Genomic DNA, 21791 nt, shown 5'->3' with positions numbered 1-21791 from the left:
AATGTGAGAGAGAAACAATGGTTAGTGCTCTCCCCCATAGCCCCGCCTCCTCCCCTCATCCTCAACACACATACTCTGACTGGGGATCACACTTGCAAACTTTTGGTGTATGGGACAAGGCTGAACAGAGTTGGCCAGGGTAATGGCAACTAAGATTTTAATTTTCTCCCTTGCTAATTCTAACTATATATGGACTTTTGTACCATCAGATAAAAGAACTTTGGCTACGTTGAGGATATTTAAATTAACAAAATCTGAAGTATATGTTTTTCTCTTTTAAGTATATTTTACTGATCATGCTATTACAGTTTTCCCAATTTTCCCCCCTTCCCCCCTCAACCCTGCATCCCCCAGCTCTCCGGCATTCTCCCATTTAGTTCATGTCCATGTGTTATACATATATGTTCTTTGACTTCTGTATATGTTTTCTTCTAGGTTCAACATTAACTTTTACAGAGAGAAGCTTCTTCAATTATTAAGTACCGGCTAAATCCGCCTACTTCATTAATCTGTTAGTTATAGTATTAGAATTAAAGGAAGACAAAAGAAAGAAAAAAGACAGAAAAGAAGTATTTACCTGAAAACTTTTTAATTTATTAAAACTTTAGGTAAATTAAAACTAATGAATTTACTTACAACTTTTCAATATAATTATTGAAATATATTATTGAATACATTTTATTCAAAATCTAAAATAAGAGTGCATTGAACTTCATAGTGGTACATAATAATAAACAAAGAGGGGGTGGGGTTTGGGGGGCTGGGTGAAAGAGGTGAAGGGATTGGGAAGCACAGATTGGTAGTTACAGAGTAGTCACGGGGATATAAAGTACAGCACAGTGTAGTACTCAATAATACTGTACTAACCATGTTTGGTGTCAGGTGGGTGCTCGAAGTATCAGAAAGAACACTTTGTAAAGTATATGACTGCCTAACCACTATGCTGCACACCTGAAACTAATATAAAATAATATTTAATATAAACTTTTTAAACGTTTTAAAAATTAAAAAGAAAAGAAGAAACACTGGGAAGCTCTAGCACAAAGAAAAAGCCACCTGAGGACACAGCAAGTAGGTGGTCATCTCCAAGCTGGAGAGAAAGGCCTCAGAAGAAACTCAACCTGCTGGCACGTTGGTCTTTTGACCTCCAGAACCGTGAGAAAATACATTTCCATTGTTTAAGCCCCCCAACCAAAAATAAAGTAAATAAATAAACAAACCCCCCAAATTCTTTGCTACTAGCAGTGCTATTGTCAAAACTGTTCTACAATACTAGTAAGTTTTAGGGGAAAATTTATTCCCAGTAGTCGGCTAGTATTTTCCACAGGAAACAGTGGTTCAGGACTCATACTAATTTTGTCCATGGGAATTAAAACAAGACACATTTTCGTGGTTTGGGTTATACACGGTCATTTAGGGAGCCAAAAACACTACTTCAATATCCCCCAAAGAACTGTGATTTGAAAGTATCTTCTTTTCAGAGCAGATAGAGTTGTGAAAAAAGTATTTTTTTTCAAGATCCATGCTTTATGAACACACTATTCTCACACGTCTGAATTGATATACAAGATTCTTAGCTCATTTTACAGATTTGGAAACCAAGTTGTTCAAAAGGTAAATTCTGAAACTATGGTTTATGTAGCAAATGAATATATCAAAACAAACAAAAAACTTCATCCATATGAAAATTGTAATTAAAATAAACAGCAACACACCAAGTTCCTTTATAATTTTTCTAAAGGGAAATATTGTATTCTAATTAATGTTTTATATAAGCCCTTTTACTGTTGCTCTTTGGTTTAGTCACACATTTATTTAATTTTAAGATAATAAATACCCATGATAAATAAGAGGTGTTTTGTATATGTTTATATATACAACATATATAAAATATATATATATATATTTAAGAACTTGAGTATGTCTTTGAATAGTACATTTAAAAATTGTAGGTCTAAAACAATTCCAAGCATTCATATTTTTGGAATACTGTCCATAATTTTCTTGACAATTATAATAAAAATATCATTAATATTCTACTTTAATGATATAGTGCTCTGCAGCAAAATTATAATAGAACAAAATTTTCTCTGAAGAGCTACACTGTACCCCATAATCATGCTAAATGAATTCACTATTGTTAGTTTTATAAGCCTCAGACATGAAATTAGAGTTTGGGTCATTCCAGAAAACAAAAGCATTTTTCCTCTGAAAAATATTACTTATTCCTTTTTGCTATCGATATCACCTCTAGGTTTATTTGGATTGTTATCATAATGATGGTATTAACATGGTTTCTAGTTCCTTTACAGGGAAGGCGTTACTATAAGGAGTTCTGGGAATTAATCTCGTAAGTAATTCATAATTAATCTTGTAAATAATTTACAAGCAATCTTGTATGTAAGTAATTTCCAAGAGTCTTTTGGCACTTGCTATCCCAATGAAAGGACAACATTGAGATGGCTCTTACTGCAACATTATTTCCCATATTATGCTTTATTTTTCTTCATCTCCTCTATTGTAGTACATAACAGGAGATTCTGGATAGAAGGATCTGTTCCATGGAGAAGTTGAGAGACAATTAGCCAGTCTGGAACTTCTTGCCTGTATCCAAGCAACAATCTGGTTTAGTGGAGACCAACAATTACCACACACACTGCTCCTACCCAAAGAGAGGGAATTCCTGGGTAATGGCAGAAGCCGAGAAGAATGTAATATTGTGGTAATGGAGGCAGCAGAAGGGACAGATATACAGACACAGAAATCAGAAGGGTGGTGGACAGCATCAGGATAAAACCCTGCCACGTATATACACCTCTGGCAGTTGTCCAAATGTTCACACCCACCTACTGACCCTCGTAGAAGAGAGTATTTATTTATTTATGGGTTTCTTACTTTTAATCATTTTATGCCAAATTGCCTTTTTACCCCATTGGGTCTGAGTTTATTTATGTGGCCGATAATCATATATTCAAGTTTTCTACAACCTACATTGACTTATAAACACTGACTGAGTGCCTGCTGTTGCCAGGCATTGTGCTAAATGCTGAGAGAAAGGAGCCAGACACATTTTTTGGTATGTATGTGGCAGACACTATTCTAACAGTATCCTAAAGATACCTTCCTACGAGGTAGTGTGATTCTTAGCATCCCTCATATTATAGATGAGAAATCAAGCCACAGCATGCCCCAAACCACCTAGCATTAAGTAACTGCTTAGGTATAGAGCTCTACACTCTGAAGCAGGTGTGCTAAACCACTATACACTGCAGCATAACCCAAGGATAAGATACAGTGTCTGGTGTGAAGGCTCACATGTCTGAACCAGGGGGAAAGTGTGCTTTGCTTAGTGATGTGAGCCATGAATGCTGAACGTTTCTCTGGGTTAGAGCCTCTGCCTCTGCGATCCTATAGCAGCTGTACTTCACTTACCCCATCTGTGTTCCTGCAGGATGAACAGCTCACTGAGGGCAGGGCTTCCGTCTGCACCACTGTGCCTCTGGTGCCTGCGTAAGCAATGGGTGTTCCAGTATTTATCTGAGGTTAGAGACCTGGAGCCCAATCACATTTCCTAGCTGAGTGACTTTGAGAATGCTGTCGAATCTCTTGCTTTACTTTCTCTCTCTAAAATAAGGGTAATACAAATCTATCTTTTTGTTTTTTAGTGAACAGTAAACAAAGTAAGATATGTAGAATGCATGTCACATATGCAATATTTGATTAAAAATAGGCTTCCTGAGGATAAATATATTTATTTATTTATATAAATAAATATTTATTGAATATATATTGAATATTTATTGAACAAATATTTATTGAATAATACTATACAATATTTACTTTTTGGTGTGGTGTCCAAATGCAAGTCATGATATTTTCTTTTTGTTTTTCCCAGAGGTTGGATTGGGTGTCAAACAGAACTATATGTTCTCATATTCAAAACCATGACCTTGGTGACCTCTTTGCACGTGTGAAGAGGTAATAGCCTGGCAGTAGTGACGGTGTATTACATAGATATTATAAAGCCGTGGGAAAAGCCAGGCTGCTCTGCCCTTGCATCTGCTTCCTTGCTTTGCACATCACCCTCATTGCCTTACCAATGCACAGCCCCTACTCTGCTTCCTATTTCGTTCTGACTCCCAGTCTTAGCAGGACCTGGGTCTTGGCAAAGTTTTATGTTTCACCACTTTACCACAGGTGTTTGGCTTCTGTCACATGGGCGTTCAAAGGAGACCATCGCCCTAAAAACGACAGCTACCCTTTACTGAGAATTCATTATGTGGTAGGCCCTATGCTAAGCATTTTAAATTCACTGTCTCATTTAATGTTTATCATATATATGAGTTCATTATTAGAATTATATCTATTTTAGAGATGGAGGAAACTAAGTTGCAGAGCTTGTTCAAGGTCAAAAAGCTACTAAGTGGGGGAGCTTCTATTTGTCCTAAGTCTGCCATATGCTCCATTATCATCACTGCTGAAGGCAAGGACATTACAATCTTCCTGCAGGTTCTTAGATGATGGACAATGGGTCAGCTGGGAAGATGCATTCTGAAGACAGAGAAAGGAAACATAATGAAAACTTTATAAAGCATGCAAGATGTTTGCTTGTGCTCACATAAATCAATACACAAAAGGAAGAATCAGAAACTCTAAGAATAAATAATTAACCAAAAAATGATTTTAAGTGTTCTTTCAACTCCAAATGAAGCTTCTCCTTTCAACTCTAAACAAAACCTTTCCTAATATTTATAGGTAACCTCACCTTAGATAACCTCATCTGCCTGCTCAGGGAAAGAGAGAGATCTTTATATCCATCTTTTAAAAAAATGAATGAATTCAACTAAATAAAAATAATAAAGGAGGTTTGGAAAAATTATGGCAAGAGCATAATTTATGGGATAAACTGAAGTATATATAATTGTTGTCATATTATATTGCTGATTTTTAATAACTTTTAATTTCCAAACAGTTTTAGATTCACAGAATCATTGCCAAGCTAGTTCAGAGATTTCCTATATACTTCTCAACCATTTTCCCCATTATTAACATTTTCTATTAGTACAGTACCTTCATCATAATTAATGCACAAATTTTGATAATTGCTAATAAGTAAACTCCACCCTTTGTTTATGTTTCCTCCGTTTTCCCCTAATGCCCTTTTCTGTTCCGGAATCTCACCCTGGACATCACATTACATCTAGTCCTGCTTCCTGGGGTTCCCCAAGATTGTGACTAGTTTCTGTGATTTTCCTAATTTTTTTCACCGTTTTAATTGTTTATGCTGGCACAGTTGTCCCAATTTTTCCCCCTTTGCTCCCTTGTGCCCAGCCCAACCCCACTTCCATAGTTGATCCCTGTACTGTTGTCCATGTCCATGGGCCCTTCATACATGGTCTTTGACTGGTCCCTTCACCTTCTTTCAAGGTGAAGGCCCCTTCACAGTCCCCTCCTCCCTCCTCCCCTCTTACAGCTGTCAGTCTATTTCATGATTCTATCCCTCTGGTTCTCTTTTGCTCATTAGTTTATTTTGTTCATTAGATTCCTCCTATGAGTGAGACCATATGGTATTTGTCTTTCACCGACTGGCTTATTTCACTTGGCATAATAGTCTTCACCTCCACCCACACTGTTACGAAAGATAGGGACTCCTTTCTTCCTGCTGCGTAGTATTCTATTGTGTAAATGTACCACATTTTTTTCATCTGCTCATGTACTGAGGGGCACTTAGGCCATTTCCAAGTCATGGCTATTGCAAATAGTGCTGCTATGAACATAGGGGGCAGTGAGTTTCCTCAGTTTTGATAATCTTGACTATTTTGAGGGGTAATGGTCAGGTACCTTAAAAAATGTCTCTCAGTTGGGGTTTGTCTGCTTTTTCCTTTTATGGTTAGGTAGAGATGTTGATTATTTTAGAGTATATAAACAAACTATTCAGGAATAGGTAAGTCTGTGATTCCATAAGTCACAAAATGTCCAGGAAATGAAATGGTTCTTGGTTAAAGGAAACAGGATTTGACCTTCTTCCCCCAAAGATATCAGGTTAATAAAATGAACTGAGAGGCATTGCTGTTTAAAATGCTGGTGCTAACAGGTAGGTCACAGGTAGTTCACAGTGGAAAGGGGAATGGTGGAGAATACAGGTCTACAGGACTGTACAAAGAGGTTGATTTGGGGATGCAGAGTGTAAAGTAACCAGAGTATCTAGACAGTGAATACAGACGCATGCAATCAGGGATAGCATTGTGCTTTTACAGTAGTTTTTTGAAACAGGGCTTCTGACAAAACTGGGGATAGTCATCTGTAGAATCTCTGAGAGGGAGGTCAGGGGCTGGAGTCTTTCCCTGCTGTCTGGGGTTCGCAGCAAGACTTCTATGCCAGTACAGAAGAAGAAACTGTAATTGGGAAATCAAGGCAGAGAACTTAACATAGCACCTACACAAACACTGCAGGGTGAGGAATGGAGCCCGAAACTCCATGGGCACAGTGATGGGAGTTTGACTCAGGAAAGCCAAGCTCTCAGCTTAAGGGCAAGCCAGGCACATGACACAGCCCGCCTTACCCTTACTATTCTGCCAGCCTAGGTTAGGGTTAGGTGGTTTCTTGGGTGTAGACCTGCTGATCTAACGTCCTAGGTGTTTTTACATGTGTTCTGGCCAAGAGATGGTAATGTCCGATTTATAAGGAGTTGCCTGTAGGATAGCTCTGGGGATTTAGGAGTATCCTTCACCTGTACACTCTCATTTTCTTTGATCCTCTCTAAGAGATGGATTTGATTTGGTGAAAGAGAAACCTGCACTTTCCTTTTAAATATGGAGGGGCTTTCATTGATCTCCATCTAGACTCATATGTATTATTATATTACAATTATTATAACATATTATTATATAATATATAATATACATTATTATTTATAATAATGTATTATAAATACATGTAATATGTATTATAAATACATATAACATATGATATATATTCATATGTTTTTATAATTGAGTTTTAGCTAACCCTCACAGGTCACTATTTTACAGGGTGGGGCAAAAATTGATTTACAGCTGTTTGTATGGAAAACAATATAATAATTAACAAAAGAATAATACCAGAATAAGCTGATTTGTGTACTGAGCACTGTAAACCTCCTTTTGCTCTACCCTGTATGCTTCCGATAAGAAAGCCAAAGCTCCCTGCGCTTTCCCATGCTGCTGATGACAGGCAGCTTAAAGGGAAAGTGTAGAACCTATTTGGGCCCCTCCAGGATTTTAAATCCTAGTTCTTAAACTTTTCCTTCCTACTCTCAATTTAAGAATGTAATATATGCCTTTGGAAATGAAATCTATACTTTCCACATTCAGTATAAAATTTATGTTTTTTTATTCCAAACCAGTTTTGTTTTTCTAATTAGTTAAAGTCCTTGTTTAATCTCACTGGCTAATTCTTGAGTATAATTTAAAAATATATATACACACGCATATATATGGAATTATACACGTATGGAGTATATGTGTGTATATAACTTTTATTTTGTATATTAGAGAAATCAGCAATCCCCATTTCCTCTTTACTTTGGTAACAGAATCTTTGGAGTTATAACAGACACATGGCCATTTAGCTACAGACATTTCCGGTCTGTTCCGCAGCTAGATGAGGCTTGCGACTACACTGAGAATGTGCATTATAAGCAGTGCCTACAACTTCCAATGAATCTCCTTAAAGAAGACTGTCCTTTTCTCCTGGGCCTCCTCTTTCTCTTGCTATGGGGTAGAATGGGAATGGGAAGGCGGTCCGCTTCCACTCTGCAAACAAAGTCAAAGTCTACGATGACGGTGAAGCTGCAAGACAGAGGGTCTGGGTCCGTGAATAACCTTGGGGAAGGAAACTGCCCACCAGCTCTGCGCACCTCTGGACTATAGTGTGAGAGAAAAATACATATCTGTTACATTTAAGCCACTATGTTTTGGGATGTTTTATGTTAGAAGTTTACATATAATATATATTTAACATGTATTGAATATAATACATGTATAATTCTCAATCATTAAAAAAGTTTTATTTACTGGTTTTCTAGAATGGAATGCAGCTTCTCTTTACTTTTTTATCCCCACACAAAAGTGTTGTATTATTTTTGCCAAGGAAGAGATAGAAAATTTCTGGTTTGATTTCTGTCTGCGCTACAGGATCTAAGCTCTTCTGTCTTATCTACTAATCTGTTTCAGCACTTGTACCATATTTTCTATAATAGGCTTCAACTCTGGTCTACTAAGACAGAATTTGTATGTTTGGCTTTACTATTTATGATAATTATGTGCATGGTAATATGGAAATCTACTTTATGTACAAAGAAAATTATCATGGAGATTATTTGTAATAATTGAAGCTAGGAGAATAAATTTTAATTTAGGAAGTAAATAAAGCTCTGCTAATTATATTCTAATGTGAGCTATGCTTCTTTGCACTTTTCTCCTCTCTTTTCCCCAAGTTACCTTTTTATAAAGTGAAAACTATAGAAAACTACAAAGTCTACACTGGATGCATAAGGGGTCATAAATTCATTATGAATAGTAGTTCTTAATAATTAAAAGATCAAAAAGTATTGACTAATTGGCATCTATTCCAGAGTAAGCTATTCAAAGAGATTCTGATTGCAGAAAATATGAAACATAATATAATTTAATATTGATCATCAGCTGCAAAACATGTTGAGCTATTGAAGATACTTGCTATATTTCTAGAAATTGTTTAAATGTTCTTCATTATACATATTTCCCCATAATTATAAAGCATAGAAAGGGAATACATATGTGTGTGTGTGTGTGTGTGTGTATATATAAAGAAAGAGAGAGAGAGAGATGAGTCTGTCACATTTGTTACTGTTATAAAATTGTGAAAATGTAGATAGAAATTCTGGATTTCTATCTACAGAATTTTTAAGTACACTGGATACAAATATATGCTGTGAAACAAATTATTTTTCAGATATTTTTCTAGCTTTTGTTTAAATGATTTCCAACTATACTTTTTAATTGCTCCTACTATTACATAAAAAATTAAAAAATATATTTTATGAGATTCCAAATAATCTATTTTTGTGTTCTCTCTAGACAAACCTAGAAACATTAAATATGTTAGCAATTGATTAGTTGATAATTATACAATTGATAACTTCAGGGTACATACTAAGAAATAAAAATATATGCTCACTGACAGCATTTTATTTATTTATTTATTTTTATTTTTAAAAAGATTTTATTTGTTTATTTTTACAGAGGGGAAGGGAGGGAGAGAGAGGGAGAACAACGTCAATGTGTGGTTGCCCCTCACGTGCCCTGCACTGGGCACCTGGCCTGCAACCCAGGTACGTGCTCTGAGTGGTAATCAAACTGGAGACCTTTTGGTTCACAGGCTGGCACTCAGTCCACGGAGCCACACCAGCCAGGGCTGATTTTATTAATTTATTTTAATCATAGGCTTGAAATCACTTAGACAAAATAACCAGACTTTCTGAAAAAATAGTCAGTGGTGAAACATAAACATGTATTATGATGTCTGTGAGTTTGAGTGTGCAGGTCTATAGGAAACAAAGTCAAGGACTTTGTTAGTTTTCTGTGTTACAGCCATTTGTTTTCTCATTTAATCTTTATGATAACTCTGAAAAATACTACTTTAAAATATTGGTCTAAAATATTTTTGTTGAAAATTTAAAGGAGGGGATTTCCCAAAAGTCATTGATGAGGATGTTTAATTTTGTGCTCTTATATTGATATGAAAATTAATATCTGTAATTGAATAACAATAAAAATTAGATTAAAAAGAAAATTAATATAAGCATGTTCTAAAATACTATATAGATATCTTATATTCAAATATATTGTGTTTATGACCAAGGCCATTGTTTGCTTTATTTCAACTGTCTTGAGTTAATGAATAAAGAACTGAGGTCAACTTACAACGAAAATTATGTACTTGCGATAATTGAAGGCCAAATCACTTCACAGACAACTCCACAAGTAAGTTAACTTCAATTCAGAAAGAAATTGTTCTAGCAGCACTGGGTCCTCACATGTCAAACAATATTGGGCTACCCTCCACAAAAGAATCTAAATACCTAATACATGATATCAAGCCAATAGTGGTGATTGACATGAAGAAAAAATGTAGCAGCGTATGGCAAAAAAAGTAATGGTAGTGTTTTTTTCCCTTTAATAGAGGATAGTCAGAAGCTTTTTAAAGAAGCAGCATTTACACAGAGGCCAAATGAGTTATGGGAACACATGGGGAAAGGTTTCCTGAGCAAAGGGAACAGCAAATGTGTAGACCCAAAGGTGGGAGCACGCTTGGAACATTTAAGATAAAACAGAAAGGTAAATGTAGGTGTGATGATTAAGCGAGGAGAAAAGTTAGAATATGATGGGAAGTTGTACATCTGTACCATGCAAATGGGCATCAATTCTAGAAGTAAGTTGGTGCTGAAATCTACCCCATGTGCCACTAGCCAAGCCGTTTATTTACCAAGCCATGTGTCTTGGAGAGAGGCTGGATCAGCCAGGAGAACAAGAGTATCTCTTTCTAGTCAGGACTGGGCTGCCCAGAGGAGGTATCTTTTCTAACTTGTCCACCACCTACAATGTGTTCCTTTCATATCACACTAAGGTAGGGACTTATGGTCAACATGGGATTAGGAAAAATGGTGTGCTAACCTTCTCCCACAATCACATCAAAATTACAACTAACTTTTAGAACACCTATATATGAGAACCACTTGAAGACCAGCTGAACAGAATTCCTATAATTACGGATAGAACGGAAAAACTACTTCAATACTAGTACAAAGGGAGGAGATGTGTAAAGGGCAGGTCCTATGCCCACAGTGTGGTGATTAAGAATCAGGAGGGTTATCTCAGCTGCAGAAGAATCTCCCTGAGGAGTGAGGGGTTCCTCCCCATGTCAGGATCCCACGCATGAAGGAATGAGACAAAACTCCAGGAAAATGAACTAAATGAAATGGCGGCAAGCTATCTACCAGATACAGAGTTCAAAACACTGGTTATAAGGATGCTCAAGGAACTTAGAATAAGTGAACTTAATGACAACTTACACAAGGAGAAACTACAAAAAAAAGAACCAATCAGAAATTAGAAATACAATAATTGAAATGAAGAATGCAGCAAACTCACAGTTATTAACAACCACACCTAAAACCAAAACAAAAGAAAACTAAGCCAACAACTAGAACAGAAACAGAACCACAGAAATGGAGATCACATGGAGGGTTACCAATAGGGGATTGGGAGGGGGAGAGAAGGGGGGAGGTATAGAGAATAAATAGCATAAATGATAGGTGGAAAATAGACAGGGGGAGGGTAAGAATAGTGTAGGAAATGTAGAAGCCAAAGAACTTATAAGTATGACCCATGGATATGAACTATAGGGGGGAAATGTGGGAGGGAGAGGGTGGGCAGGATGGACTTGAGTGAAGGGGTGGAAATGGGACAACTGTAATAACATAATCAATAAATATATCAAAAAAAAGAATGCATTAGGAACCAACAGCACATTAGAGAAAGCAGAAGATAGAATCAGTGATTTGGAAGATAAGGTAGTGGACAACACCCAATCAGAACAGCAAAAAGGAAAAAAATAATTAAAAGGTAATAATAGTTTGACGAACCTCTGAGACAACATCAAGCATAACAAACAACATTTACAGCATAGGGGTACCGGAATGAGAACAGAGAGATCAAGGGATTGAAAACTTATTTGAAGAAATAATGACTATTCCTTAACTTACAAAGGAAATGGACATAAAAGTCCAAGAGGCACAGAGAGTCCCAAACAATGTGAACCCAAAGAGTCCCACACCAAGACACATAAGAGTTAGAATACCAAACATTAAAGCCAAAGATTCTTAAAAGTAGCAAGAGAAAAGTAGTTAGCTGCCTACAAGGGAGCTCCCATAAAATTGCCAGCTGATTTCTCAAAAGAAGCTTTGCAGATCAGACTAGATTGACAAAATATTCAAAGTGAGGAAAATCAAAAATTTAAAACCAAGATAACACTACCCAGCATGGCTATCATTTAGAACGGAAGGAGAGATACGGAGATACCTTGACAAGAAAAAGCTGAAGTTTGTCACCACCAAACCAGTATTAAAGAAATGTTAAAGGGACTTCTTTAAGAAAGAGAAAAAAGTAAAAAATATGAATTAGAAAATGTCACAAAGGAAATAATTCTCACTGACAAAGGCAAACACATAAGCGAAACAGTGAATCAACCAGCAATGAAGCTAGTACAAAGTTTAAGAGGCCAAAGATGAAAGATCGTGAGTATAAAAACAGATTAGAGGATACACACAAACATACATATAAGAAACAAACAATAATGACAAAGTCATAGATGTAGAGGGGTGAGTAAAAATTGTAGTGATTTTAGAATGTTTAAACAACTGATATTGAACAATAAAATAATTTAAAGATTGAAAAAAAGAATGTTTAAACATAAGCAACCATCAATGTAAAGCTATATAAAGCTATAAATATAACTTCGTATTTATGCCACACGTGGTAACCATGATCCAAAAAACCTGTAAGAGATGTTTGAGAAGTAAAGAGAGTAAAGAAAGTCATCAACAAACAAGAAGGGAGTCAGAGAATATAAAAGGAACAGAGAAGAATACAAAAACAACCAGGGGACAACAAAATACCAATAACTACATGCCCATCAATAATTACCTTAAATGCAAATAAACTAAGTGTTTTAATCAAAAGACATAAGGTGGTTGAATGGATAAAAATACAAGACCTACACCCATGCTGCCTATAAGAAACCACTTCAGATTGAAAGACACACACAGACTTATAGTAGATGAAATACTGTAATAGATGGAAAAAGATATTTCATAGAAATGGAAATGCAAAAAAAAAAAAAAAGCTGCAGTAGCAATACTTGTATCAGGCAGAATAGACATTAAAAAATGGGATAAAGCCTGGCTGGGTTGTTCAGTCGGCTGGAGTGTCATCCTGTAGATCAAAAGGTTCCAGGTTCGATTCCTGGTTAGGGCACATACCCGAGTTGCCCTAATCTAAGAATCTACACTAGAAATCTAGAATGTTAAGCACTTGATTATTGATTAATGTGTTGCTGATTTCAAGGTTGACTTTGCCAGTAGTTTTCTTTCCAATCAGTCAACTAATGGTTGGTTTTACTCCCCACAGTTCTTGCCCCTGGCAGGGCAGATTAAATAATCACTAATCACATTGCTACTTAAAAAAAAATCATCTCTTCTTTAATTTAGAAGAGGATTAAGTGGATATAAATTTATGAGTTTCTACTTGCATGTGTCCAGTTGCCCTTAAGAAAAGGAATTCATCACCCAAGTAAGTGTGACGCCAGTATGATATGCACATTAATAATTTAACTCCTAGAATTACAAGTAGGCTCTGGAAAGCTTTGTCTTAATTTTGTAATTTTGTTATAGGTTGTTTAAGCATATAATTTAAAAATTGAACAAGAAATGTTAAAAGATATTAGTCTTCTTTAGATATTATTTCATGCCTCTCAAAAAAAATTTTTTTTGCCTCTTCTCTGTCAGTTTTGATTGCTCTTATGGAAGCATGTTAACCTTGGTAAATCACTATTTGTCTGAACTTTAAAAAAATATTGCCTTAAACAGTTATATAAAAATAACAAAATTAAAGGTAATTTGTCCAGCCTAAAGGTGTCCAAAAAGGTGAGCTCTGTAACCTCCTAATGAATTTGGGAAGGAATATTTGTTTCTGTTTCGAGTGGCCTTTACTCTTTGTCACAACTTTTTATATTTCCCTTCAGTTTCATACAGAACATTCAGAGGATATCCATCTCACCTGAGTCTTTCACAAAGAAACATAAACAACCACATTGTCCTTCTGGCATGAAGTTGTGTGAAAAAGCAAAGGAAAGCATTTCAAATCATTTCCATTTCTATATAATAATTAGGATTACTTTGGATTATTATAGAATTATTTTGGATTATTAAAATAACACATCTAGATCAACAGAATCCCCCAAATATGTTATGGAACAGTGGCTCCCCCCGTCGTCTTGGTTCTTGTTCCAGGTCTCTGGATGTTACTTTGACAATGACGCAAGCTCTCCTTTCATACCCAGGTCGATGCCCCATGCACATTCTACTCTCCCTGTCCTGCATCTCCTCTCCAACCTGGCCAATCATGCTGATGTTCCTTGGAGTACTATCTGAAACAGTTACTAGACTATTAACCTATTGCCTCTTAGCTTTACATCACTGTACTGTTCCGTACTGGGATCAGGGCTTTGCAAGCCACATGTCTGCCTTGCCAGGGGATCCATGGTAGGCTTTGCCAATAGGGACTACTAGGGGAAATTGGAAGGCTGGAGGCGGGGAAAGGGACTTGTTTCTTTTGGTTTTATTCCTCTGTTTGAGCCATGCTGCTCTGTTTGAGTTTACTTCCTGTTTTCTTGTTCTCAGAATCTCCCAGAAACACACCTTCTTCACTCAGCAGTGCTGGTTCCTTTCAGTAGCAGCAGTTTGCCGTTATTCTAAGACTTTCAGTGTGGCAAGAAGATTCATACTTGACTCCTAAATGCCCGCTGTTTTTCCTGGCAAGAGATTTTAGAAGCTTAAGACATATACAGTGCCTGGGTGATTCTCTGTTAATGGTTTTGAAGATGAAAGGGGCAAAGAAGTAGGACCATGTCTATGAATTAAAAGTGGCTCCCCGCTTTCCATTTGTCACACAGCAATAGAAACTAATACAGTAGCCTACATATGTGCCTTTTTAAGATTCTGGCACCAACTGGAAGCAGTGTACGCTTGTGTAGGAAAGACCTAACTTTGATCTCTGGGCCTATGAAGCTCCCCGCCCCCTACCCCCCAACAATGGTGGCCCTGTCCTTTGAGTCCTTCTTCTGTTTTCTTGGAGGATATCACATAGTTGTAGCCAAGGAGGGTTATCAGCCCATTCCTCCCATAGAATTCCAGAAATCTGATAGCCTTCCTTCATTTCATCTCATCGCTGTCCCGTTTGTTCGAAGCTAAAAGTGTTTTGGTGATAGAGTGTTCTCAAACACCTGTGGCTCTCCCATGTTGTACCAGGGAATCCACACTGTTAGACGAGAGGTTCCTCTATTGGTCTTTCCTGGATAACCCCATCTCTGTTCCTGGGTTCTGCTCAGTTGGTTGGTTGGAACCATGAGACACTCTTGAAGTCATTAGCAGAAGTATGTTCTACCAGAGCCTGGGCCCTGTCTCCAGAGCACACCTTAACATGTTTTGCTGATTCCTTTTTCTTAGCAGTTTCTTACTCAATTTATCTTTTCTTCTGATTTTTAGTATAAGCAACAAAGAGGATTCAGGCTGCATCTTCAACCCTTTGCTTGGACTTGCTTAAATATCCAAGTTCATTGTTTATCAGTTCTGCTTTCCACAGGACAGCAGAACACAATTCAGCTGTATTCTGTGTCATTTTGTAATGAGGATCACCCATCTTCCAGTTTCTAACACTATGTTCCAATTTTCCTTCTGAAATCTCCCCAGAAACACCTTCAATATTCATATTTCTAGCAACATGTTTGTGACCATATATGTTATCTTTTAACATAATGAGAACTTTATAATCTTCTCACTTCTTTCTGAGCTCTCAGCAGAATCACCTTTAATATACATACTTCCATTAACTTTCTTTTTAAAGCAATGTAAGCTTTTAAATCATGAACCTCAAAATTCTCGCAGCCTGTATCCATTATTGTATTCAAAAGCCACTTTACATTCTTAGGTATTTGTTCCAGCAGCACCCTACTTCTTGGTGGTGCCAAAATCTGTATTTGTTTTCTGAAGCTGTTGAAAAAAATTACCACAAGCTGAGTGGCTTCAAACAAGAGAAATTGGTTCTCTCGCAGATCCGGAGGTGAGAAATCTGAAATTAAGGTGTTGGCAGGGCCACACTTCTTCTTCACCTCTTCCAGTTTCTGATGCTCCCTGGTGTTCCTTGGCATGTGGCAGCCTCCAGTTTCCATCTCTGTCTTCATGTGGCCTTTTCCACTTCGTCTTTGTGTCTCCTCCTCTTCTTATAATACCAGTCTTTGGACTTAGGGCCCATCCTAAACCCAACATGATATTATCTTGGGAGGCTCAAATTAATTACATCTGCAAAGACACTATTTCTAAATAAGGTCACATTCACTAGTACTAAGGGTTAGGACTTGGACACAATGTTTTAGGGGGCAGCATTCAACACACTAAAGACCCCCAATAAAAACCCAATAACCAATAACCTCCAAACCCCAAGGCTGAGATGAGCTTCTCTTGTTGTTAAAACTACACAGATTTTGTTGATATTGTCACATATCATTGCCGGGAGAATTAAGTGTGGCTGCGTGACTCCACTCAGAGAGGACACCTGAAAACTCATGCCCGGTTTCTCAGAGATTTCTCCCCATGCACCTTTTGCTTCATCCATATCATTTTGCTTTAATAAATCATAACCCTAAGTAGTTTTTCCTTGAGAACCTGCATTTACTTTATTGTCTGAATCACAAATCAAATGGCTCCTCCTTCATCTTCCTTTCTCTACTGCATCTGATGAGTTTTTCCATTATTTTGACCTCCTACTTTATCGCTTTCGTCTATGTTAGTATATTCATTCCCTCTGGTATGAAAGACAGTTCAGTGTGAAAGGAGAACAAGGTTGAAATGAGGTGGACACAGCTTCTAATCCTGGCTCTCTTAGTTTATGGTAAAGTAAGATAGTAATACTATCCTTACAAGGTCGTCTTGAGGAATGGGGATGAAGTCCCTAGATTAGAGGTATTGATCAAACATTAGATACTCAAATAGTTTCTTTCTTCTCTCCCTTGTCATTTGTCTTCACCTGCTTGGGCTGCTATAACAAATACCATAGACTAGGTAGCTTAAACAACAAAAATTTTATTTTGTACAGTTATGGAGGCTAGGAAGTCCAAGATCAAAGTGCCGGTTAATTTGGCTCCTGGTGAGAACTCTCTTCTTGGCTTTCAGGCAGTTATCTTCTTGCTGCGTCCCTATAGAGCAGAAGTAGAGAAAGAGAGAGATCACGTCTCTCATGTCTCTTCTTACAGGGGTACTGATTTCCTTCCTGAAGGTCCTCTCCTCATGACGTAATTACATCCCAAAGGCTCCACATCCAAACACCATCACAATGGACTTTAGGTATCCAGTACATGGATTTGGGGAGGACACAACCATTCAGTCCATAGCACCATCATTCTCTTTTACCAGATTGTCAGAATTATTTCCTAGCTGCTGTAATTGTTCTCCTGCTGATTATGCATACTGCTGTCAAAGACACCTTTCCAAAGGGCTAGCTTATTATGTTATTCTTTGGCTTAAATTCCTTCAATTGCTTCCTACATCCTGCAGAATAAAATCCAAACATATTAATATAACAACCAGGCTTTGCTTGAGCTGGACCGAGGCCTAAGCAGCCTTCCCATCTTTTATTCTCCATGTACTCTATCCAAGCTACAATTGTGCCACAGTTTTGCTGATGCCGTTTGCTCTGTTCTCAAATGCTCTCCTTAGGCTGCCTATTCCAGTTACTCCCCCCACCTCCTACCTCTCATTTATCTTTAAAATTTATATCAAGCTGTTTTTGACAATAGAGTTTTGAATGGTTTTGGTCCCTGAATCTAAACACCCACTCATCCTCCTCCTTGAAGCCCCTATTAGAAAGTGAGGGAAGAAGAAATCATAGCCAAATAGGGAAATAGGATTATTTTGATTGTTGAGAAAGTACTCGCTATTGTTCCACAGTCCATCAGTTTTTGGTGAGCTGTGATGCAGCATGCAGTTTAGGTCTAGAATAAAAGGGGCTTCCTGCTCCATTTCCGGAATCTAAAGCATCAGAGTAGTTGTGTGAGAGTGGCTACGTTCCCCCACTCACCTCATCGGAGCATGGGGTGAAAGGAAGGAAATGGAGGAGTAGTGTAGGGGCATGGCCTTATACCTTTTTACAACTCAGTAACTGCCCCACTAGAGAGCAAGCTCCAGTGATTATTCTGGGTTTGACTAATAAGATTAACAGCTCCTTCCTTTAAAAAGTTGCCAATGGCTAAAGAAAGACATAAGCTTAGGCAAAAAGTTCTCTCGTCCCTATGGGAAGAAGGAAAAATATGCAGGGCCAAAAATGCCCCTCCCACAAACATTTTTTTCCCTAGCACTTCAAAGTTACCTTGCTCCAATGTTCATTATTGTCCCTACTTGTAGCAGTTTGTTCGTAGCTCTGATCTTGCTCCTGTCTGCTGTAACCATTTGTAGTTCTATCTCCCTGCTAGACCAAGAGCTCATGAGATATATATATATATACACACACACATAAATTATTGTATATTATATTATTAACATAATTCATTATAAATTATATTAATAATATATAACACACCATGATATGTTGTGTTATATTAATGTATTAATATAATGTTAAATGTATTGATATATTAATATATCATGATATATATAAAGGATAAATTGTGTTTCATTTTCTAATTTTTATAATTTGTATTTTATTATAGTTCTCAAAAATATTTGTTGCATGCATAAATTGATTCTGAATCTTTAGACAGGGCCACCTAAAAGTACTCATGTATTTGTGTGTGTGTGCTTTCTTTCTCCTTGGCAAGGATAAAATACATTTTTTAAAGATATTATTTATTTATTTTTGGAGGGGAAATGAAAGAGAAAGAGAGGAAGGGAAACGTTAATGTGTGATTGCCTCTCGTGCACCCCCTACTGGGGACCTGGCCCACAACCCAGGCATGTGCCCTAGACTGGGAATCGAACTGGCAACTGCTTGGTTCGCAGACTGGCACTCAGTCCACTGAGCCACACCAGCTAGGGAATAGGCTAAAATAAATATTGACACCTGCCATTTCCAGATCATTTGGGAGCTAACTACAAACATTTTACATTTTCTTATATATGTTACAGGAACTCAGAATGCTCATTCTAAGATTATCTGAAAACTAGACTGCACATAACTACCAAGAAGAAGGCCTAATAATTCATATTCTATAATCTAGGTGTTTTGCAGTCAAAACTTATTATAGTTAATTGCAAAAACCTTAAAGGATCAAGATTTCTGATTTAGAAGTTCATTCTTCCACATCTAACAGGAGGTTCTTAGTAATTTGGAGAGGGGATATTTTATCATAACCACTAAGTCTGGGATGATGTTGCCACTTTCTTTATACAAATTATGGTTGAAGGGTGCAAGAATTATGGTTGAAGAGACTTATTACAAGGTTTGAGGGAGTATACTTTTCTGAGCTGAGGGATATAACAAAGTTGACTGATTTCTCTATGTGGGCAAGTATTCAATCTTTCAAAGTAAGCGTGTCTAAGGAGGAGCGGGACTCAACAGGAAGCCTTGTAGCTGAGAAAATATTTATACACATAGCTAGCGAGAGGAAAAGGGAATTTATGTGAGAGTCAGTCTGAATGACTGAGCATACATTTAGGGAGATATTTGAGAGCTGGGATGGGGTGTGATGTGGGTACTTTGTTCGGAGAAGGGTAAGGTTGCTAAGTTCTATAGGAGGTACTGAGTAGATGGATTCTATAGTAAGGGCCTATTGTTTGGGTTTTTGTGTTGCTGTTGTTACAAATATTTTTCTTTTTCCATTCTCCCCTTATTTAAGTCCTGATAATTTCTAAGGCCCACTGTACTGTATTTTGCCACATATAATGCACACCCACATTTTTGGCCCAAACTCTCAGGAAAAAAAATCAGGTTTCCCTCGGATTACCTTCTTCTGTCTTGGCATCTGAAGGAGCTTCTCTTCCTGCTGCCCCCCAGAGTCAGATGACACTATGTGGGAGGAAGTCCAGAGTGCCTCTCGGCAGCTCTGTTGCCCTGCTTTTTAGCATCTTTAGTAACTTTTAGCGTACAGCTTGCATTGTACAAAAACCATTTTTGACACTCTCCAGGGGATTTTCCAATAATTTCTCCCACCTAAAGTGTATGAAGAGAAATGTCGCACTGTTCACCCCATGGTAATAAAGTCGGCATCACCTATCTCACCAAGTGGGTAACAGTCAACATCACCATCTCTCTTACTCTGTGGATAACAATACATTGCTCTTTGTTTCATTCAATTGAATTGTAGGCTGAAATGGCTTTTCTTGAAAGTTCATTGTAAGTTTGACAAAACTGATTATCGTTTCAGGGTATTATTTTGCACATGGATATTGTTATTGCTTTCTACAGTTACACTTTTAATGCATAAGCATAAATAAAATAATTAAAAACATTTATATAGGTATGGGATTAGTACTACCCATGTATAACATGTATCCTTATTTTTCCCTTAAAATTTTGGGCCAAAAGTGCATGTTATACATGACAAAGTATGGTAGTTACTGCTACTCCTCCGAAATTTTCTATGGCCCATCTAGCTGACAGTGTTCACAGTTCTCCTAGTATGTTATTCAAGCCTTAAATGACAAATGGCGCTTTTTGCGCATTCTGGTTGAAGTCCATCTCTGTCCACGAGATACAAACCCAACCACAACTGGGAGGGATCATTCAGTACAAGAGCTTTGGTCTTTGTTCCTGATGCTTGCATTGTAATTTGCATTTTACTAGGCATTATTTTGGTCTTCTTTAATCCCTCACATGTATTTTCTGAAAGACTTCTCGAGCTCTTTGTGGAATAAAGCTGGATAGCAGTTAGGGGAGAGTAAAACAGCTGGCCTTACTAACTACCTTTATAATAATACAAAACAATAATAAAAATCACAAACATTTAAAAATAGGTTGGGCCAGATACTGTCTTAAGTGCTTTACTTACTTCTTATAAAACTCCTCTGAGTTAGGAACTGTCATCCTTATTATATACGTGCGAAAACCGAAACATGGAAAGTTGAGTAACTACCAAGTCACACAGCTGGGCAACACAGACTCATTATTTAAATCTGGGAAATTAAAGGGTGTTCCCTTAACATTCTACTGCACTTTAGTTTTATGTTGGTGCTATAACAAATTACCATAAACCTCACAGCTTAAAAAACCCACAAATTTATTTCCTTATAGTTTGGAATTCAGAAGATCAAAATGGGTTTCAATGGGCTTAAATCAAGGTGTTATTATGGATGCATTTCTTTCTGGAGTCCGTTCTGGGGGGTGAGTCCAGCTCAACGTAAAAAACAAACCAAAACTTGTGAGGTACCAGGTGCTATGCTGTATTCTGAGGTACAAACAAAAAACCAGACACAGTTCTTCCCAATGAAGTTCAATCCAGTGTTTCAGGGGAAATACTGACTCCCCACTGGAGGCTGTGTTCTCTGTTTTTCTGCACACATACAAAGTGATGGCCCAGCAAAACACACCGCCTGTTGTATTAACAGCATTTCTTTCTGTAGGTGTAGAATAAGCCTTTCTGTGCTAAACCTCATGGAAATGAGGCACACACCTCAATAAGTAGCTCTCATTTCTTGAACTAACAAGGTAGTGAGACCGAACAAAAGGCAGTGTCTTCAGTGAACTGCAATGCACTTTTAGCATTTTATTTCACATTGCATTTGCTTACGGTGCCAACAAAGAGGTAAGGCACGTAATATTGTGTCTGAGAATAATAGGATGATCATAAAAAATGGCATTGCATTTCACAGAAAATTTAATTCAATCACAAAACTGCATATGTTCATGCATCAAAAGTAACACATACAGACCATTATATAAATGATTCAGGTCCCCAAATGCACTTCTGACTCAGTTATTTACAATGATGGGAAGAGGCTATTGTTT

At 37.3% G+C, this 21791-nt stretch overlaps 1 long non-coding RNA gene across 1 annotated transcript in view; it reads right to left on the bottom strand.

Moving 5' to 3' along the window:
* Positions 1–3434: 3434 nt before the first annotated feature.
* The window catches only part of LOC139440771 (uncharacterized), a 31998-nt gene continuing 13641 nt past the window's right edge, over positions 3435–21791 (bottom strand). Inside the window, exon 3 of the long non-coding RNA XR_011650927.1 lies at positions 3435–3506. This is a non-coding gene — a long non-coding RNA (uncharacterized lncRNA). The remainder of the gene's footprint in view (positions 3507–21791) is intronic.

Source organism: Desmodus rotundus, chromosome 3, assembly GCF_022682495.2.
Source record: "Desmodus rotundus isolate HL8 chromosome 3, HLdesRot8A.1, whole genome shotgun sequence".
Taxonomy (NCBI): Eukaryota; Metazoa; Chordata; class Mammalia; order Chiroptera; family Phyllostomidae; genus Desmodus; species Desmodus rotundus.
The sequence above is the reverse complement of the archived record's forward strand: the minus strand, read 5'-3'. Positions and strand labels throughout refer to the sequence as shown.